Source organism: Molothrus aeneus, chromosome 6, assembly GCF_037042795.1.
Source record: "Molothrus aeneus isolate 106 chromosome 6, BPBGC_Maene_1.0, whole genome shotgun sequence".
NCBI classification, from domain to species: domain Eukaryota; kingdom Metazoa; phylum Chordata; class Aves; order Passeriformes; family Icteridae; genus Molothrus; species Molothrus aeneus.
The window spans coordinates 17,845,013-17,866,455 of NC_089651.1; the positions used below are offsets into that span (position 1 = coordinate 17,845,013).

Consider the following 21,443-nt stretch of genomic DNA (forward strand, 5'->3'; position numbering starts at 1 on the left):
ATATTCTAACTACTTCACTGAAATAGCCTTACAGTTTCATTATTCTGTCTGCTGTATTAGTGATAAGTCAGGTATGGAGCACGTAGGCTCCACTTGGGAATTCACATCTACCTTCCTAGGGACAACTTTTCATACATCAACCACCAGATTCTTCTTCCTCTAAACTTTCACCATAGTAATTAACAAGTGACACCAGGCCAAGAACAAGCAGTCAGACTGCACACCCAACACCCTGTGTGCCTGGGGGACAACCAGAAAACCAACAAACAGGATGACAGTTCTATAGAAAACAGCCAGTCAGCTGTCACTCTGACCTCAGCACAGTCATGACTGCCCAAAGCTAAACCACCATCAGATAAGACAAGATGGGAGAAGGCTCTCCTCAGTTACAGCACTGCAGTCCTACTCCCTGCACTGGGCTGTGCAACTCTGCATGGCCACACACTCAGGCAATGCAGCTACACAGCAACACCTGCCAGCCAGTTAATGAGCTTGCAAGGCCATTTTAGTCACTGCAGTAAGCACTGGTCAACAAAAACCCCATTACTTCATTTGTCATCTCTTGTGTTGCTTGGTAGAACATCACATGAATTAGGAACCAACAGCATCAGCATTGCACCACTCAAGAATTCAGGAGAAATGCATGGTTAAGACAGAAGGGTTGTTCCTGAATCACTGCTTTCTGGCTGTGTTTGACACCAGCTGTCAGTACTTCTACAGAACTTGCTCTGTTCTCCTCTTGTGCCATCCCATACCAGTTACCCTGCAGGCAGCCCAGGAAACATCACCTCTGAAATGCAGGAGAAGAGGGGAGGGGAAGAGGTACTACAAACTCCCCTGGCACCTTCTTTCTCAAAGTCATATTGCAAAACCTCCACAGCAGCTTCTGCTTCTCAACCTCCTCTAACTATGAAAACAAAAAGCACGACCTTTGTTTATTTCCTTGACACCCACAGACAATCTCAAAGCTAAGAGAAGCAACCTTCATTTGGGAAGTCCCTGCAGACAATCCTATGGGAAAGACACCATAACTAGCACTAGACAGCTGCTACCACCTCCTCCTAAGAGGCACATTCTACTCAAGATATGGCTGTGACACATTCCAGGCATCAGTGCAAGCCACCACTGTCCAAAGCAAAGACCCTTCCTTCCCTTCCTGCACCTCACTCCTGCTCTCCCAGAAACACTCCCTCATGAGGCTGCTCATATGCTCCTGTTTTGTTAAAATCAGCATCTTCCCCAGAAAAGGGCCTAGAGAAAGAATCTGCAATTAGCAGGAGTGGGGAAATACACATCTGCCCCATGGAAAATCTGAAGTGGAACTAAGTCCATAAGTCAGCAGCAACACACAGCTATCCCCAAAGTTAACATTTGCCTCTTCTCAAAGTTCTCAGGTTCCCCTACTACATTTTCCTTTACAAAATTGTACAAAGGACCTTATTTTCTCACAAGGAGAAGAAGCCCAGAAATTGAGGAAATCTATTGGTGCAAAAAGATTGTAATGAGTATCTTTGGACAACTGATACAGAATTCATGTATTGATGGTGGAGTGCCAAAGTCCCAAAATAGATCAGTGCTCTTCAGAAAGAGCAGGAAGGCAACATGTATCCTCTTTATTCCATTTTGTTCATATAATCCTAAACAAGAGCAGGTACTTTAGGTGAACAAGATATTTTTCAAGCATTTCCTAAAGTAATAGCAATAAAACATTAGATAAGGAAAAAAAATTACATTAAATGGAGGGAAAAAACAAAACAAACTCAACCAACAGCCAGGACTTCCCAGCAAAAAGATTAATATATGTAAGCGTGGTGGTGAGAGGGAGGTCAAGAAATGGGATGTCACATACTGCAAAGAAAAACTATTGCATATTTAACAGAGTACAAGATTTTTCTTGAAAACCTATCAGATTATGAAAGCCTGACCATCTTCCTTCCCTCCCTCCATGACCATTCCCCTCTGTAATGCAAGGGGGAACATGGAGGAGGGCAGACTACAACAGTCCACTGCCTCCTAGCAAGGCTGCATTTCCCTTTCCAGGACTGTATCCCAGTTCCACAGCAATGTACCCTGCAGTCTTAGCCTTTCCTCATCCCAAAACACCAAACCCAAACCATAATCCCACATTTTACCAAAGCAAAGGATAACCAAGTCTGTACTCCCACGTGTCCCATGAAGCCAGAAGACCAGTCTGTAGGAGCAAATGTGAATCCTGCAATTCCTGAACTGTTTGATTGGCCTCAGCACTGGACTACAAACATTGCCTGTTGTCCCATGGCCAGACAAGCCAGTGGTCCGGAAAAAAAAAAAAAAAAGGAAGTGGTGGCTGACTTCCATGAAAATCAGAGAACATTGTTTATCATGAGGCCAGAGGGAGAACTTTATTCCAGGCAGTGCAAAAGAGTCATCACCACTCAACAAAACAGGTTACAAGCTTTCTCAATTAAAGCACACAGACTGATCCTGAGCTTGGAATAAGAAAATGTTTTCCCCCCTTTTATGGCAGACCACAATCAAAAATTACTCATCTTTACCACTGCAGCAAGAAAACACAGTTAAAATGCTGACGAAAACTGTTGCTTTAATATTTCAAGTAACTGCAGCCTCAGAGCTCTTCCTTATAGCCCAGACTGTATTTTGAAAAAAGAAAGGAGGGGGAAAATAGCAATACCATACACTCACAAAACATGTTCACAAGGAGAGTCAAACTTTGAGTCTCTCATGTCCAAAACATACAAGGACACTGACACCTGCTAGATTTTCTATGCTGCCACCACTGCAGTAAGGTCAGGTCTTTCACCAAGCTAAAGGATGCCAGGAGGTTACTTGGGTGAAAAGATGGGACCCCCACCTTCTGACAAATTTGACTAAAATTGTCCAACAGAGTCAAGCATTACCAGCATGTGGTGGTAACTGTCTGCATGTGCCTGACAACCTCATAAAAAGCATGATCATGGAAGCTCATTTTTTAAAGTGTAGTTTCTCTAGGAAATAGGTGAGGGAAAGGCATTTTCCAAGCTTCCCATGAAAATAGGTGAGGGAAAAGCATTTTCACTGGCACTCCAAGCAAAAACAGAGTTTAATCTGGCACCCTTCACAATTACTCAATTAGCTTCCAATTCAAGAACAGAAAAGAACAAATTAATTGACCATCAAAGTCTTAGAACAAGCCTGGTACTGTGCCATCAAATGGAAATGAGGGGAATTAGGCTACAAACAGCCTTGCTGCAGGCAATCCAAAGCTGCCCTCTGCCAAAATTTCCCCCATGGGACACCTTTGGTTCTCATCAAAAGAGCCAACACAGTAATTGCAACACAGAGTAGATTTGAATGCATGTACCAAGAGAATTTCCAGCAGTCAAAATACACACAAAACCAGTGAGCCAACATAGTCACAGGCACAGATCAGACTACCAAGGGGTCTGGCCTACACAAACATTAACCAAAGCACAAATCAGTACTGTGACATGTTAAACAAAAGAGGATGGACAAAAGCCACAAGAACATGCATCTTGAAATTCATCTTTCCACAGGAAGTTAATCAGAATGAGTGAGCAAGTGAACGTGTTCACTTCTGTGAGTACAATATAATATCCCCCAATGCTTTAATCATTACGGCAAGAACCCAAGCCTTTAAATTTACATCTGCCTAAGAAGCTGAACACTTCAGAGAGCAAAATTAACTTGGAGGTTAGCTTCCATTCCAAAAGAGTTGTATTAGACAATTACCTACAGAAGTCAAAATGAGACCAACATTTAAGGGCCACAAGGGGAATAATAAGATGATTGCAAAGGAAAAAAGCAAACAATGGCTAGGTGCTCATATTTGTTGGAGTCATACACATGGTGGTATTCATAATGATACTAATTTTGAGTTCTGCTTTATAAGACATATTCCTAAAAGGAACTTCTTTTCTAATTATGAGCTCCAGTGATCATGCACATTAAACAATGAAAACAAACGGCAGTAGATATGAATGTTGTGACAGTCCCATTATCTCTCAAGCAATGCATGAGGATAAGCTGTTAGCCATCCTCATAGGCAAAATTCACTTGAAATGTCACTTCTAGCAAAATTCCTACAGCTGTCATTTTCTTCTCCCTCTATTCATACCAGAAGACAGCAATTAGAAAAAAACTGAATTTAAGACAAAAATTCTTACTTACCAAAAATATTTATAGTTTAGAAATTGTGTCCTTAAAAAGGTCTTGCTATCTTTTTAAATCAAAAACCCAAAACAAACACAGACAAAAGTGATTGGGAAATGATTGGAATTTTTTCCTTCATGATGCTGAACTTCTCAGGGATTCCCTGCTCACTGCCCTCCTTTAAATGCAGGGGAAGCAAAGACTTGATCTTCTAGCTTACATGTTCATCAGCACACAAGGTATTGCTGTTATCCCACAGAGCACTTAATGCTTCTAACAGTCCTTCATTACCTCCCCAGGAGCTTTCACTGGCAAACACAGCAGCACTGCAGTGCTCAGACGAAAGCTTTGAGAAATATCTTCTAGATGTCACCTCTGGGTTCAGCTAAGTCCACAAGCAAAAGCAGAAGCTTGATGCTCAAGAGCAGCAATACACAACTCCTTAGACAGGATGTTATTTCCCATTTTGTCTAGGTGCATTAAGCAAGAACAAGAGATGCACCATAGTTTCCACAGACTCAGAGCTTTAGCCTTGCAGCAGGGGAATTTCAAAGCCAAATTCTATTACTGAGAGCAAGAAAACGCCACTCGATTTAGAAGCAGCAGGAAATGAATAAATGTGCAGCCTATGGGGAAGCTACAACACCCAATTTTAAGACAAGACCCCTTGTAAGGAGCTAAGTTGGGGCTGTTCAGCATGGAGAAGGGAAGGCTGTGGAGACCTCACATCAACACTCCCGTGTCTGAAGGGGGCCTACAGGGAAGCCAGAGAAGGATTCTCTGTCAGGGGCTGTAGCGACAGGACAAAAAGTAATGGGTACAAACTGAAAGGGGAAATTTAGCTTAGATATCAGGAAGAAATTTTTTTACTTTGGGGATGGTGAGGCACTGGAACAGGTTGCCCAGAGAAAGAATGAATGCCCCAACCCTGGCAGTGTTCAAAGCCAAGCCGGATGGAGCTCTGAACAGCCTGGTCTAGTGGGAAGTGTCCCTGCCCATGGCAGTGGCAGGCTGGGAGAAGATGATCTTTAAGGTCCATTCCAACCCTAACATTCTATGACTCAGAAATCCATGTTACATAATGGTTTTGTGCCTCCTGCATTATTGCCCTCACAGCATAACAAGTTCTGATCCCAGGTAGACATCAAGTGTACAAACAGAACAAAAGCCCAGAAGTCCCAGAGAAGACAAACCATACTGTTCCATAAGTGGCATAGCCCATAGGTATTCCTTAACGTGGCTTTTAGCTTAAATGTGTAGTACCTTTCACAATCCCATCAACACAGGGCTGAAACAAAAAACAGAAGTGCTATAAGACTGCTCGTAGAAATCACTTGGACTTCTCCCAGGACAGACACAAGGACAGTATCTGGAAGACATTCAATTTATCCCCATGCACTGTAAGTGAGAGACTTGCACGGCGAGCAGAGCGGCTCATTTGAATTAGGGAAGCAGGACTGCTCAGTTATCCCTCAATATCCTAAGAAGTATTGCAGTGATTACATAGAATAGATGTTCAAGGACAATAACATGTGATGAAAGAACATTCAGAGACAAGAGTGAAACTCTTTTTGCATTCTATGCATTGTTCCATTTTCTTGTCAGGGGTAAAAGGATGCAAGCTGGCCCTCACCTTACTCTGAATTCCTGAACAGAGACACAAATAGCAGTAATACATATATACACTAAAAATCCACATCCTGATGCTGATTCATACTGAAGCTAGGACAGACAATGACACATTCTATATAAAACACTTTAAAAGTTTTGAATGAGACATCCAATTCATATTTCTTTTAATAAAAATAGATCTGCTTTATTCACAATTGCTGCTATTCCTAAATTCCTGGAGCTCGTAAGAAATGCAAATTCACAGAAAAAATGCATTATTCACTTTCAGAGTGTGAATGAAGATATTTGCATAGAATCACAATCAAAGAATGGATAAAGGTTGGAAGGCACCGCAGTGAATAATTTAGTCCAATGTCCCTGCTGAACCAGCTGTGCCCTAGAACACGTGGCATAGGATTGTATCCAGACAGCTCTTGAGTATCTCTAGTTAGGGAAACTCTATAACCTCTCAAGGCATTGTGCTTCAATGCACTCATACAGTAAAGTTCTTCTTCTTGTTCAGATGAAAATTTCTGTGCATCAGTTTCTGCCTGCTGCTTTATGACCTGTTGGTTGGCACCCCTGAGAAGGGCCTGGCTCCATCCTCAAGACCCTCCCTTCAGGTACTAATAAAACACTGATGAGGGCTCCTCTCACTCATCTGCTCTTAAGGATGAACACCCCCAATTCCCTCAGCCTTTCCTAAGAGAGACGGTGCCCTCTCACAGTCATCTTTGCTGCCTTCCTCTGGATTCATTCCAGGAGTTCCAAGTCTCTCGTGTACTGAGGAGCCCAGAACCAGACAGAGCACTGCAGATGTGCCTCACCAGGGGCAGGATCACAAGTAGAATAGAGGGGCAGGATCATCTCCCTCAGCCTGCTGGCAATGCTCTTCTAATGCACCCCAGGGTACCATTGGTCTTCTTGCTCACAAGGGCACTGCCGGTCATGGACAGCTTGTTGTCCACCAGGACCCCCAGGTCCTTGCCCACTGAGCTGCTTGTCCACCAGCCTGTGCTGGTGCAGGGGTTATTCCTCCCAACATGCAGGACCCTCACCTACCTTTGTTGAATTTCAGAAGGTCCCTGTCAGTGTCCTTCTAAAGGGCTGCACCATCCCAGTTTTGTGTCTGCAGGAACTTGCTGAGGAAGCTCTTCTACCCTTTCATCAAGTCATTGGTGAATTAAGTTAAACAATCCTGGACCAAGTATTGACCCTTGTGGGACACCACCAGTGACAGGGCTCCAACCAGACCCTGTGCTGCTGATCATGACCCTCAGGGATCTGCCACTCAGCCAGTTCTCAACCCACCCCACTGACCACTCATCCAGGCCACACTTCTGAGTTTGTCTGTCACAACATCCTCCTAAACAGTGCTGAAAGCCTTGCTGAAGTCAAGGCAGACAGTATCTACAGCCCTCCCCTCATCCATCCAGGTAGTTGTTTCCTTCTAAAAGGCAATCAGGTTGGATGAGCATGATTTAGCCCAAGTGAATCCATGCTGTCTGCTCCTGATCACGTTCTTGCCATCCATGTGGACAGCGATGGCCTCCATCACCTTTCCAGGGACTGAGGTAAGGCTGACTGACCAGTAGCTCTCATGCATCTTCCTTGCCCTTTCTGAAGGCTGGGGATGACATTGGTTTCTTGCAGATCTTTTCCTGATCTCCATAACCTTTCAAGGATGATCATGAGCAGCCTGGCTGTGGTCCCTCCAGCTCTCTCAGCACTTGTGGATGCATCCCACCAGGGCCCATGGACTTGTGAATGTCAAGTTTACCTAGCTGTTCTCTAACCCAATCCTCCTTGACCAAAGGAAAGCATTCATTCCTTCCAGCATTCCCTTAACTCTGGTCTCTGGGTCAGAGACTCCTGAGGGCTGATCTTGTCAGTGAAGACTGATGCAAAGAAGATGTTCAGTATTTCTGCCTTCCCTGTGTCCTCTGAACCCAGGGTCCCCTCCTCCATTCAGTAACAGGCTGATGTTATCCTTAGTTTTTCTCATTATTGATGTATTTGAAGAAGCCCTTCTTGTTGTCCTTGACATCCTTGGCCAAATTTAATTCCAGATGGACCTTGGCCTTCCTTGTCTCATTTCTACTTACTCTGACAACCTCTCTATTAATACCAAGTGGCATGACCCTGCTTCCATCTCCTGTGTATTTCCTGCTTGTGCTTGAGTAATGACTATTCTTTTTTTTCATATACACAGGTTTCTTGCACCCTTTGCCTGATTTTTTGCTTATCAGAATGCATTCCTCAAGGAAACAATCCTTGAATATCAACAAACGCTCTTGGTTTGTGAGAAGCAGGGTCTCCCTTTAAAGCACAGATTCAGAAACATCTATTAATTACTTAAAAATAACTTTTCTAGGAAGTATTTTCATTACCTTCAATTACCAGGCATTAGAATAACTTGGAAGCAAGTTCAACTACTGCCAATCACATGAAAAATTAACCACATCTACTCATTATACAACAGCATTGACTGACATCATGCATCAAGTGAAATACTTTGACACTCCCAACATATAAAAATTTCTTTTATTATGTGAGCACACAAGTGTAGCCTAGCAACAGCCAGAGCCAGCACCCTCTTTCACATGCATCTGACCCCAATAAAGCACATCTTTTGTCCCAAGCCCTAACAGGATTTTCTGGCAGAAAGTAGTAAAAGAACAGCACTCCCAAGAAAACTATGAACTAGACACAAATATGAACACATTAGAAGGTTTTGCAAATTTGGTTTTCAATGTAATCTTCTCTGGTTGCTCAGTGTATATAATCAAAACCCTGTTTAGCTCCAGAAACATCTATTAGTGCTTCATGTCAAGTCCAGAAGTGTGATCCTGCTTTTTGTTTTACTTCCTCCACTCGGGATCCTGAGCTCCATCTCATAGCCACTGCAACCAAGGCTGTACTCAGCTTTTACATCCTCAGCCTTCCTTGTTTTCAGGTATGTATGGAAGCAGAATGCACTTCTGCACCATGCACTGCTTGTTCACAGCACCTGCATTGTCCTTCCAGCCCAGCTGAGCACCACCAACCTCACACAAGTCATTCCCATCAACCAGAAAGAGAAGTAAGCTGTCTAGGAACAAACCTGTAAAGCAAAGAAGCTGCTTCCAAGGACCCCATGATCCACATCATTCACAGTTTGGGATGCGGCACTTGGACCAGACCAGTGCCATATGTGCTCCTGGAGCAGAGCTCCCAGTTTAGTTTTATCCAAAAATGAATCAAATACTCTGAAGCTACTCCATTATTCAAGTGCAGTAAGGTGGGATAACCAGAAGAATTAGCTTCAAAAAACATACCCACAATGCAATTTCATTGTCCAACATCAGTGCACACACAGCAGCCCTTAGTTGAATTCACACTGCATTTGTTACAAAGGGCCAGCACTACATACTTGGAAGGTGCAAGGATGCTCTGCAGAAAGCAATACAAGCCAACCCGAACCTAAAGAAATCTTGTCTCAATTTCCACAATGTAGGTATCTGCTCAAAACCCCTAACACACAAGAGGTTTGGTATCGCTTCCAAAATGCTTGTTTAAAAGTGACTGAAAGAAGTTATACCAAGTAGTATATTTTAACTGTTTCACGCAAGTGGCATCTGAATTATTTTTATGACATAGAAGTACTCGTTTTTGCAACGCATTTAGGGGACAAATTCAGGTTGGAAATAAGCAGGCACAGTAAGTGGAAGTCAGGCTGAATAAAGAGAAATCTTCAACCACTAGTCCATTGTTTTATTTGCAGAACTAGGCAACATTTTGGCTAATTTACTCATTTATTTTATGGTAATATAAAGTGCCCTGTCCTCCAGGCAGATACATTGATTGGGTTCTTTACAGGAAATTCTGCCAAAAAAGGCTTTAAGGCAAATGCTAGCACATTCTGTGTGCACTCTGACTAGACAAAAAACTTAACATTAACATACGCTTTCCTACGCAAAGCTCAAGGTTAGTAGCATACACTACACTATATAGTCTGTGAGGAGCAGGTTTGTGCTCACACATATAGCACTGGGTGCTATTAACTGAAAATCAGGTTCTTATTTCCATGTTTAAAGGTCACGTTTTCAAGAGCCCTCACTGTTTACAGGACAAACTTTGTACAATGTACTTTATAGCATACAGAGTGCCTCTTAAATTGCACACTTGAATAAGAACATCTGTCTTTTAAAGCCTAAAAGTCTCTGTGTGGTGGGTTGATACCAGGTGCCTACCAAGTTACCTTATCAATTCCCTCCTCAAAAGGACTCAGGAAGAAGAAAATAAGATTTTAAAATATTATGGGTAATAAAGGCAGCTTAATAAAGAATAAACAAAGGCTGTGCATGGAAGCAAAGGAAAATAAAAGTTATTTCCCTCCTTCACATCAGCAGGAAATATTCAGCCACTTCCCAGGAAGCAAGGCTTCAGTATGTATAGAGGTTCCTCCAGAAGACAATTGTCATAGTAACAAATGCTACCCTGCTTCTCCTTTCTCTTAGCTTTTATGCTGAGCAGACATCACATGGCCTGGAATATCCCTTTGGCCAGTTTGGGACAGCTGGTTCTGGCTGGTCCATCCTGGAGCCAGCTGGCATTGGCCCTGTCAGTCATGGGGGAACCTTCTGGCAGCATCTCACAGAAGTCACCCCTGTAGCCTCCCACCAATACGAAACCTGGCCACACAAACTCAGTACATTCAAAAAAGCAAGTGGTTTCATGCAGATATTTTCAGATGAGGAAAATAAGAATGACTAAAAAGCCTCACCTAATAAGTATAGTTCTGTTTACCCAGAAGTCAAACATCCCCTGTTTCTGTATACAAACATACCTTTGAGAGGAAGTGGGAAATCCCAACTGCAGGTGTAACGAAGGAGCTTCTGGTTCTTTATGACTTGTGCCAGGTGCTCCAAATACCCTGATCCAATGCCTTGAGGAACAGTCAGTAAACCTACATAGATTAAGAAATGAGTTGGTACTTTACAAAAGAAATGGTTGCAGGCCAAAAAGGGCAAGAAGAATCCTTGGTCTCCTCATCCTACTCTTTTCTGGTTTTCCCTGGCATAAAGAAAATAGAAGCCAGCCGCATTAATGGCCGCTCTGTATGGGAATTCAATACTGAAACACATTTTTAAAAAACAGTCAAATCTGCAGCCTGGGGCAATTTTGGAAACCTAAGTATGACATTTGTAAGCCTACCTCCTCCAGACTTTGTGTCAATCCACAAGCTTCAGGAAGAGAATCCCAGCTTCTACTAGGAACCTCAGGTCTTAAAGATTTTCATTCCATTTACTTGCACACCCAAGTTGTAAAATTCCCCAGCTGAAATTGTCACAACATAACAGTTATTTCCAGAGAGCAGCGGCTAAAATATATAACACATAAAAAAAATAAAAAACAGCAGGCCAGCAAAGACTGCCACACAGTGTGCCTTTTAGAACCTGGGAAGCTGGATTAAGCAGCCAGGAGACATGGATTCCATTCCCAGCTCCAGGTACACTAGAGACAGTCCCTGCCAATCTTCTTCCATTCAGAGGACATATTCCCCAGACCAAGAGCTTTCTTCCCTTGTGCACTGCCTCAATGCTTAGGAGGTCTCTGATAATCAACAGACCAAAGGCCATTTCCCTCCTTTCCATGCCTGCAGCAGAATTAGGCTGACAAAGCTGCAAGCCATCAGTAACTGTAAATAAGAGAGAAAAACACATAATGGAAGCAAATTATATTTGGAAGAAAACACTGAAGGGAAAGGAAGAAAACAGCACTCTTTCATCAGCCGAGACGTCACTTAGTCATGATCTGGAGTGTTCACACCTGCTCCGCTCTGTCACAAACTCCCACGGCTCCGAAAGGCGCCGCAGCAGCAGCAGCAGCGCCCCGACACCTCTCCTCCTGCCAAGCCTAAGCAGCGTAAGGGGAGCGTTTGTCATTCAAGTTCCCACTTAGTTAATGGCTGTGACACCTTCAAATCTCTGCAGTGTACTTCACACAGAATGTCTGCACCAAGCAAAGCAGCCCCACCAGCCCAGGGAAAGCTCCTGAGCTGCTGCCCATGTGGGCAGTCCTGCCCCCAGGAGCATTGGGCTTGGCATCCTGTCTTACCTGTGTGCTTGGCCCTACTAACAACCCTGCTCTGGTTGGTTCTGCTCCTCATCATTCTTTTTTTTTGATATGTGATATCATAAAGGCCTCAGTTCAGAGAAATTCTTTGGCACATGCTGCTCTGCCTTGGCTAAGGCAGACCCATGCAAGACGGATCTCAGAGCCAAGGAAAGGGACTAACAAGGACTAAGGAGGAAATTCTCCATGGACCTTTTAGGTACAAGGTATCTAGAACAAATACACTTTGAAAGCCCTTTGAAGTGCTGCTCTCAGTGCCTTCATAGACTTGAAAACCTTTGGAAATGTACCTCTGAATGCTCAGCTGAACAGGGATTTGTCAGTACTTTGCTGAATAGAGATCCAGACTACAGGAGCATAAATGATACAGTATATTTACTTTCTCTTCTTTGAAAAGTTCTGCCCAGTTCCCCTTTTTTCACCGCCTCAGCAGCAGCAATTTATCCATGTTACATCCATATGGACCTGTTCCATTCAGCTCCTCCATTATCATGTGTCTGACAAGTGATACAAGGAATGTTTTGTTTTCATTATAAACATGCTCTCTCATTATATGGCAATTTCAACTACTTAAACAAAAAAGTTTATATAGCACCTTCCAAAAGCAAATTGGTCCTTTCTTTGAAACACACTGGTAACAGGAAAATACAGCAGCATGACCCTTCACTCCCAAATACAGCTGCACACAGCCACATGGATTGGTGCCAATAAAACAAAAGCTTCTACCTCCATGGAAGTGAAATAACTTCTATAGACTGAAAATGGAGGAGGATTAAACAGAAACCAGTGTCAGATCTGTAACTTGCATTTGTGCCTGCAAGTGGTTGAGCGCTGAGCGTTTCCAAAGCAAGACAAGGGGCAGATTTATAAACATGGGTTTTTTTAATTGTTATACAATTACTGGGTTTATGATTTTCAACCCTGACTGTTCCAAAAATCCTGGGTAACCCATCCTATTTGGTCAGACATCCTCTTTTGACTCCATAGTATGGAAACTACAGCACTGTCCTGGATCCCTAGCTCCTGTTCTTCTGCCACAGACTGTAAACTGCTATCCTACATCCCAATGATCTGGGCAAGCACAGAGCCATCCCTCTCACATATCCAGAAGTGGGGTGTTTATCCAAGCCAAACACTATGGCTGTCTCTACACAGCAGCTTGTAACCAAGCTGGTAATGAATCTTTGGCACCTAAGTGCTTAATTTATGGACAGAGCATAACATGTTGTTGCAAGGCTAAGCCCTGTACACAAGCAGCTGACCAGAATTATTTTATGTCTGTACAGTTAGAACTTTCAGCTCCCATACAACTGTAAAGCATGCTGCTCTGAATGCTATAGCAAGTTATTACCAGCAGCTTATGTGCAGTGTGTTTCTTCTATCCACTGCAGTACTCAAGTGCTGCCATCAAACTGATTCAGAAAAAATTACTACTCCTATTATTCAGTCTTTAACACAACATACCTACCTTTGCTCATCTTACTTCAATGACTGCTTGAAATCTATAAAATCAGGTAATCTGAGGTCCAGCACTTGTTCTGCCAGACATCCCACAGCAAAGGACTGAGTAATATCCTGACCACCCCCAAAATTTACCAACACCCACCTCAGGCAGACTCAAATCCCAGCCTGAGACCAGCAAAATCCAATCTCAACATTTATGCAAAGAGCACATAAGCAAGTGCTGGAACCAAACAATGCATCCCACTGCTGGTGAATTTATCTATTTAATGACAACGCACCATCCAGCATAACCAGGTACCAACTCAAAGCCAAGTCAGCAGGAAAGGGCTCCAAGTACAGGTCAGCTGTTTCACCAGCAATGAAAGCTGCAACATGGATACCATCACCTGCAAACCACAGAGATGTCAACCCTAAATGGCTGTAGGATGGAAAAAAGAGAAGAACTACTCTACAGCAGGAGACATTAATAGTTTGGAATTTTTTTCTGCAGTTAGTCCATGAAAGAATTAATTCAATTATTTTTCTGTACTGCTGATTAACCCTCCAAACATAAAATGCTGGCTATTACAAAGCTGTGTTCTTCCCTTGTCTTTCAAAATATATTAGCTACGGTCCAGATACTTAGGTATATAAATTCTGCCAGGCATGTTTAATGAAAGCTTTACCTTCTATCACTGCATTCTTAAAGTAGAGAATAGTCTGCCTTTTACCTTTCAGCATCATAATGAAAAACTAACTCGGTCCATAGAATTGAAGAAAATACTGTGGCTAGCAGAGCTCTATTGAGAGACAGATTATTTATCTACTTGGGTGCGCATGCTAGAGTAAATTTGTCACAACTAAGGGGAAAAGGGAAAGGTAGCAAAGCTGCTGTGCTAACATTCTTCTATTCTAGACCCCCACACAGCCCAGTGCAGTAAGAGATATGATGTTCAGAAACAGCAATAGAGCAAAATCAGTCTGGAGAATTTGCTGGCCTCTGAACAGGAGCTCCTGGGAATCCAGGGTGCTGCCTTCGCATGCACCCCGCTCCATGGTCAGGGGTGGGGAAGACACATTCCGGGTGGACAGCCTAGAAAGGAACACGATGCCCTTCAAAACAAGAACAAAAACTGCAGCCACAAACCAAAACAAGTGCAACCAGTGCCAGCTTTCCAGGGACTGGATGCTGCCTGGAGCTGTGCATGGCCCAGAGACACCCAGTGGTTGACTGGTACATCACAAGCAGATGTAATGAGTGGAAAGGTTAAGGAAAGCATCCCCACAGTTCATTTATTTAGTACAACTTTGGGCTGACACAATGTTTCTCTGCTCATCTCCAGTCATCAGACGGGGTGTGGGAATAGATAAGAAGGTCTAGAAGAGAGGCCTGATTCTGAGCAAGTGACAAACAGCGAGAAAGTGCAGGGAAAAGAAGAACTGGCAAGGTGTCACACCATGCATTGTCTTTCAGCTGTAGATGTTACCCACATCCTCTGGCCTCTCTTAAGGAAGTTCCTGTGGTCAAGACTCTGCCTTATTTGAGGTCTCTGGCTGAGTTTGGGTAATCATTACCAGTGGTCTGAGATAGAGGCAAGTGCTATGCCACACTGAGGGTCAAATGTCAGCTAAATGCTGCTTGTTGAGCTGCTAACCTTGCCAGCAGCAGCTATGCTTCCTGACTTAAAGGAGATTTAATGGTCCAACAACAACTCGTCCAGGTATACATGCAAAACAAAAGGCATCTCCCTTCATATCACTAGCAGCATAGGAGCAGACTCTGGACTAGAAAAAAAAAAGAGAAATAGATCCAACTTGAAACCAGATTTTAGTAGTTCTACAGAAGTATAAGCAGAGTTTTCTTTAACCCAAGTAGCACCAGAGCTGCAGAAAGTGACATGCACTACAGGCCTCCCATGCACTGCTCTCCAACACTAGGTTTGATTCCATCCAGCCCCAGCTTTAGGCACTCATTAAATACCCAAGTTTAGCAGATCACCACAGTAAGCTTTTTCTAATGGAAATGGAGAAGGATGGGCATCTCTTAGCACCAAGATGGAAATCATCATCTAGATATTAGCATCTCTGCACCTTGTATTTCAGACCCATCAACTAAGTGGCAGGTACTAGGAACAGCTGAACTACACATGGTCAACTAGACAGGATTAATATTATGCTCTCTTACTTAGCCTGCACTGTTGTTAAATCTGACTAGCAATGCTCAATTTGGATAAAAGTAAATGTACTCCCCAGAGAGACACAGAAATCTATGTTTTAAGCTGCTTTGTGACTCCTTCTGGAAAACAGCAGGATAAACTTTGTTTACCGCCCATACCACATGCACAAGGATAAATGTAACAACCTTCACCCAAATGCCAATTTCCAGCAAGGACAACGTTTGTTTTTTTTTAAGAACTGAATTGCAATTTTTCTAAGAAACAGTGCTTTTTGGAAATAGCAACAATATTGTACCAAGGGAAAAGTAACAGGTCAAAGGCATGAATGGGTGACCTTACTGTGATCGTTCTACGTAAGAGACTTCAGAACAGTTCCATTCCCTGGCAGAAAGCTCAGAAATGCAGCACTAGTAACCCAGAAACACTGCAGTGACTCACTCCTGCTTAATCAACTCAGATGCTCAGGGGAAACAACAAAGGCACAACCAGGACACAGACCAGCCAAGCAGATGCAATATGGCAGCACAACCTGGACTCAAGCCATAGCTCCTCACGCTGAATTGCTGGCACCTCACTTTCTGCCTCACTCCTCACATCTCATAATATAAGCCCTCTTTTAGCAGAGGTTTGACCTACTCATGAACGTGACTGATAACCATAGGTGTTCTCAGAACACAAACTGATCGTGGCATAACAATGACAAAGAAAACAGCACAGGGAGATTTTATGTCCCAACATTCCTGGCCCTAAACACACAGAGAAGTGGTGAGGGAGACATCTCCAGCAATTCAGGAAAACTCAGACAGAGCAGCTGTATAAACCTAAGAAAACAGGGGCAGGCAAGGCTGATCACTGAGAACAGCATGACTAGCATGAAATGAGAGCACAAACAAGCCCAGAAGGCCTGAGGTCCTCTTGCAAGCAGAAGGCAGCTAGCCCCCTTAAATCACACTCGGTATCTGCGCCTGTGCTCTGCTATCGAATTGGCAAAAATAAAATAAGAACAAACAGGCAGGGGACAGAACTAGGACAGCTGCAGCCCCCTTCTCTCAGTTGCTCCCAGCTCCAGCTTTCAGTATTTGCCTCTCCTCAGCCCTGCCCATGACCCTCCCCATCAGCTACCCCCAATATAACTCAGATTTGAGGCACTTGTTCCACACCACTGTGCAGAGACACTGACACTCACACACAATTTCATCAGTGACACACATAAGCAACAAAAAACTAAGAGAGAAGGCTTCTTCCTCTCCCTTCCTCCTCTGTCATTAAAGCATCATTGTTTTCTCTGTGAAGTTTTTAAAGAGAAAACAGAAATGAAATTAAATGGGAGGGGTGCAAAAAGTGTCTGGTACAAAATACCAAATGCGCTATGCCTCTTCCCTTCCATGAGCTGCAAAAGTAAACAGCACCTTCTCTGGCAGGAGCAACAGGGCTGTCTTACATAATCAGGGGATGGAGGGAGAGGAGAGGGTCAGGAAAAACACACACTGCCCACTGTTCAGAGAAGAGCTCCTTTCAGCAGCCATGAGTAAGAAGACTGCAGAAGTGACAGCTTTGCTACCTCCCTGCCCAGCTGGCTCTCTGACCTGCCTAGAAGCAGCGTCCAAAACCACAGGAAAGGCTGAATTTGTTTCCAACACTGCTGGCTGGTGGCATTATACACAGGATGACAGAATGCTGCTTTCCTCACAAGTCATGATGGGGCAATTTATTTTCATTGGCATGAGCAGAGAAGGAAAGCCAGTCTGACCCACCCTGCAGCAGCAGGACACTGTGAAAGGCAATTTTACACATCCACCTCATACAGTCATAACACACTCACACCTAATATGGTCATTGCACACACCCTGTCCTGGAACAAAACCGTTCAACAGGGACCTCTGCCTTCAGAAGATGCACCAAGCATCTACAGTCAGGATTTTCAGCCTTCCATACTCATAATTCATGTGCTGTTACATCAACATAAAAGCCTGGTTTGACTCCCTTCATGGCTATCATCGACCCATTCTCTTATATTTCCACAGCAGTCTGCCCTAAAAAGTCACAGGAGGATTTTCCCACTCTGCTGACATCATTTCCTCCTTGTTACACACCCTGTCCAGTCCACGCCACTCGGACAAGCTGCAGGCTGTGTGCTGGGTAGAACCTAACAGATTCATCCCAATCCATCAACCCTTGCTGACAAATCAAGGCCAGATTAGTGAGCAACAAATTTCTGTGCATCTGTGGCAATTCAAACTGTTCAAATCTAGAACTAGCAACAGTCACACTCTGCTCTCATCACCTGCACACAGGCATGCACTTGCACTCACAGGTACAAAACACCCGCCAGGCTTTTTGCAACCTCGCTGACTTCTTCACTTCCCAATCCCTCAAATTTGTTGTCCACTCTGACCCTTAAGTCTTAACACCCAGGCAGCTTGGCATATCAGATTTCAGAAAACCTTTCTCCACAATTCTTCCAGCTTTCACTGAGTCCTTTACACACCAGGTCTTCCAAACTGGGGCTCAGACACAGGTCCTGAGCTGCCACAACATCCATGCAGCACACCAAATGCTCAGCTCCATGGTAGAACCGTCATATGTAAATCCTCACATTTGGCAAATCAAAACAAGATGATCCATATCAAGGGAAAAAAAAGGGGGGGGGGGAAAGGGGAGCACCAAGCAAACAACTTAAATGACTGCTAAAACCATCAGTATATCAGCTGCAATAGCAGCACTTGGGAGAGGATTTTTCCAGGGCTTTTTATTATTACTATTATCTTATCTGCAGAAGGCAAGCCAAGAAAACAGAGAAATAGATGGAACCAAGCCCTGTATCTGAGCAAGCTCTCTAGAAGCAAATACACACACGTTTCAGGGCTGGCAGAACACTGTGCTGAAATTAAGTGGCGTGGGCTGTGACGGAAACACAATTTTTCAGATCTGGTAATGCATGCCAGTGAATAAAACTTCCATAGGCTGTACAGCAGCACCTAAATATTTGTCCTACTGCTGTTCATCCATAGCTGGCACACATTCAGAGACTACAAAGACAAAGCCAAACCAAAGCTCAGACTGACTTCTCTACCTCCAATTTGCATTGCACTTTTCCCTCCAGGGATCTTCCATGGCTTGGTTTGGATTCCATCCCAGTTCAGTCCCAAACAGAGAGATGTATCAAACAATTTCAACACACTGACACATTTCATTTTGAATTTAAGTATTTGAAATTACTTTGAAAGCACATTCATGACATTTCAATACTCTCTACTGGATAACTTTTTAATCTACCCCTTTTTCACCCCATGGGTAGAGTGTAAGGCAGTGGGTCTAAACTACAACCAGAAAACTGCACCAGCACAGCATGCAAGCTCTTTGGGTGGAGTACTGTTTGCACATAGGAAATTAAAATTTCGTTACTAGCTATTCAAAATTTGGTTGTACCAAATACTGTCCACCACGAGCAGGACACAGCCATGAGTCAGCAGCAAAAGGAGACTCCATGAAGCAAATAGGGTAGTTCTGACTTTCACCTCTTTCACTGCAGAGGCACAGAAGGAAACAACTAACTACCAAATGCCTTGAGAACATGGAGCAAATATGAAGGACCGGAGCAACTTTGCAACTTAATCAAAAGCCTGCCGAAAGAATAAACTATTGTATTTACGGGCTGCCCTGTGGCAGGAAGGAATGATGAATCTGACTCCATGTTCTCAGAAGGCTAATTTATTATTTTATGATACTATATTATATTAAAGAATACTATACTAAACTATACTAAAGAATACAGAAAGGATCCTTACAGAAGGCTAAAAAGATACTACTGAAAACTCATGACTCTTTCCAGAGTCCTGACACAGCTTGGCACTGGGTTGGCCAATAAGTCAAAACAATTCACAGCAAAAACCAATAAAATAACCACCTGTTGGTAAACAATCTCCAAACACATTCCAAAGCAGCAAAACACAGGAGAAGCAAATCAGATAATTATTGTTTTCCTTTTTCTCTGAGGCTTCTCAGCTTCCCAGGAGAAAAATCCCAGGCAAAGGGATTTTCCCAGAAAATATGAATGTCACAACAAATTACATACCTACAAGGAAATACTATCAGGAGGGGTCATCAAAACCATTTTCCTCACTGTAACAGACAACTTGGACAGTAGTAAAGGACAGCTGGCTCACCCACAGCAGCACTTCCCTTTAAATTGACTCCCATGCATGATCAGTGGGGCTTCCATTGCCAAAAGCCACAGAGTGCAAAAGCAGTCTGACTTTGGATGAATCCTTGCTAGGACTGAAACCTGCAGAGGTGAATTGGGTGCATAGAGAAAGAACTCTAGGAAGAAAAAAAAAAAAAAGGCAGAAAACAATGCTTAATAAACTGTAAATACTTCCTTACAGAAAATCTTGTGTGTTCTTACACTGGCTAAAACAATGGCCCAGAAGTGGTTCTCCTTTCACAATACAGTACAAAAGAACCTGAAACCAATATTGTCTAGCAATGGCTCATCATGTGTCCCATGAATTAAGGACCTGGCAATAACCCAGCAGCCACAAGGCTTATGACAGCTTTCTCAGGAACATATGAGAATTTTATTTCTTTCCAATAAGGCCTTAGGCTCCCAGAGGAATCCTCAAACAGCTTTTCAAGCCCTAGGAGTCAGTCCAGTGACAGCAAAAAAAGGATACCCAAAAGGCAGTGCAATGACAATCCCACAGCAGAGCAGGAATGCAGGCAAACAATAAAACTGATGCTAAACAGATCCACAATAAATTGGCCCCAACTATAATTTAAACTGTAGGGCACTGCCAAAATTAAATGGTCATTTACTGACAGAAAGCAAAGAAACATAAAACCTCAATAGAACAGAAAGAGATCACAGACAAATTTTAGAAAGCCTAACACTGCATCTAGATGAAGAAAGCTTCTCTTCTACTTCTGAGCATAATTCTCTGTGTCCTCACCTCTAGCAGGGGACCAGGATGTTCTGGGCAGTTCTTGCTTTCTCCTATAAAGGCATTCTATTATCCATTCTCCAAGTAAGAAATTCTCTTGTGTGTGACAAAGAAGTCCTAGTCATCCCAGAATCCCTTTCCTCCAGATGTCCTGATTCCCTGACAAAGGCAGAATGCCCAAACAACAGCAGCAGTACAAGCAGAGCCGCTGCAGCACAGGTCCAGCCCACCACCACCACGACTGAAGTAAAGAGTGCTGGAAATAGGGCACCATGCTGGCACTTCTCTACAGCAGCAATAGCTCTTCTGTGCTCCAAAGACTGTTCTGCGATCCATAAAGCAGCTGCACATGTGCTGGGGGAAAAGCCTTTCTTTTACCCACACACCATTTTGTTTTGCAGAATAGAAGAAAAAATATATTTGTTCAGCAAGTATTTTAAGAAGAACAATCATTTCTGCTTTAAACTGACCCCACACACTGAGGATGTTACTCAACAGAGCAGCAGAAAAACACTCGTCCTTTGCAGAAATGCAAATATATCCAAACACACCTCTGGCCTCATACAGACAGTTGGCATCCTTTGTGTAACACTGCCCATGGCTAAGATTCACCCACATTGCAGATAAACCACTGCACAACTCAGTTATTACAGAGCTAAACTGAATTTATACACACATTCATCTTCCAAGGCTTCTCAATACCAACAGAAAAAGCTATCTTTCACAGGATACAGGCAGTTTCTTAATATTAAGCTTTTTAGCTTCTCAACTGAGAATGGCAAATGTGATAAATGAAGAAAAGAAGCAAAGCACCTTGACAAGGTCATACAGGGGACTTCTAGGAAAAAGCTGTGGCTGGGGGGGGGACATCCCAGGCTAAAGAACCCATGTCCATGCTCTCAGCACGTCACTCATCAGGCCAGGTGGGTGAAATACATTTCACAAGGGTGAAATATGAAAAGATGTTTTTGTTTATGCCTATTTTGAAGACAGCAAGCTTAAGGAA

At 43.3% G+C, this 21,443-nt stretch overlaps 1 protein-coding gene across 2 annotated transcripts in view; it reads right to left on the bottom strand.

The window, feature by feature from the left end:
• The window catches only part of TSPAN4 (tetraspanin 4), a 420,491-nt gene that overhangs the window by 390,682 nt on the left and 8,366 nt on the right, over positions 1–21,443 (bottom strand). The window contains exon 1 of one of the 2 annotated variants that reach the window (XM_066552989.1): positions 10,589–10,652. The exons of the other annotated variant lie outside the window; for it this stretch is intronic. The gene's annotated coding sequence lies outside the window, so the exon portion shown is untranslated. Of the gene's footprint in view, positions 1–10,588; positions 10,653–21,443 lie in introns of those variants that run through there. 2 annotated transcript variants of the gene reach the window in all.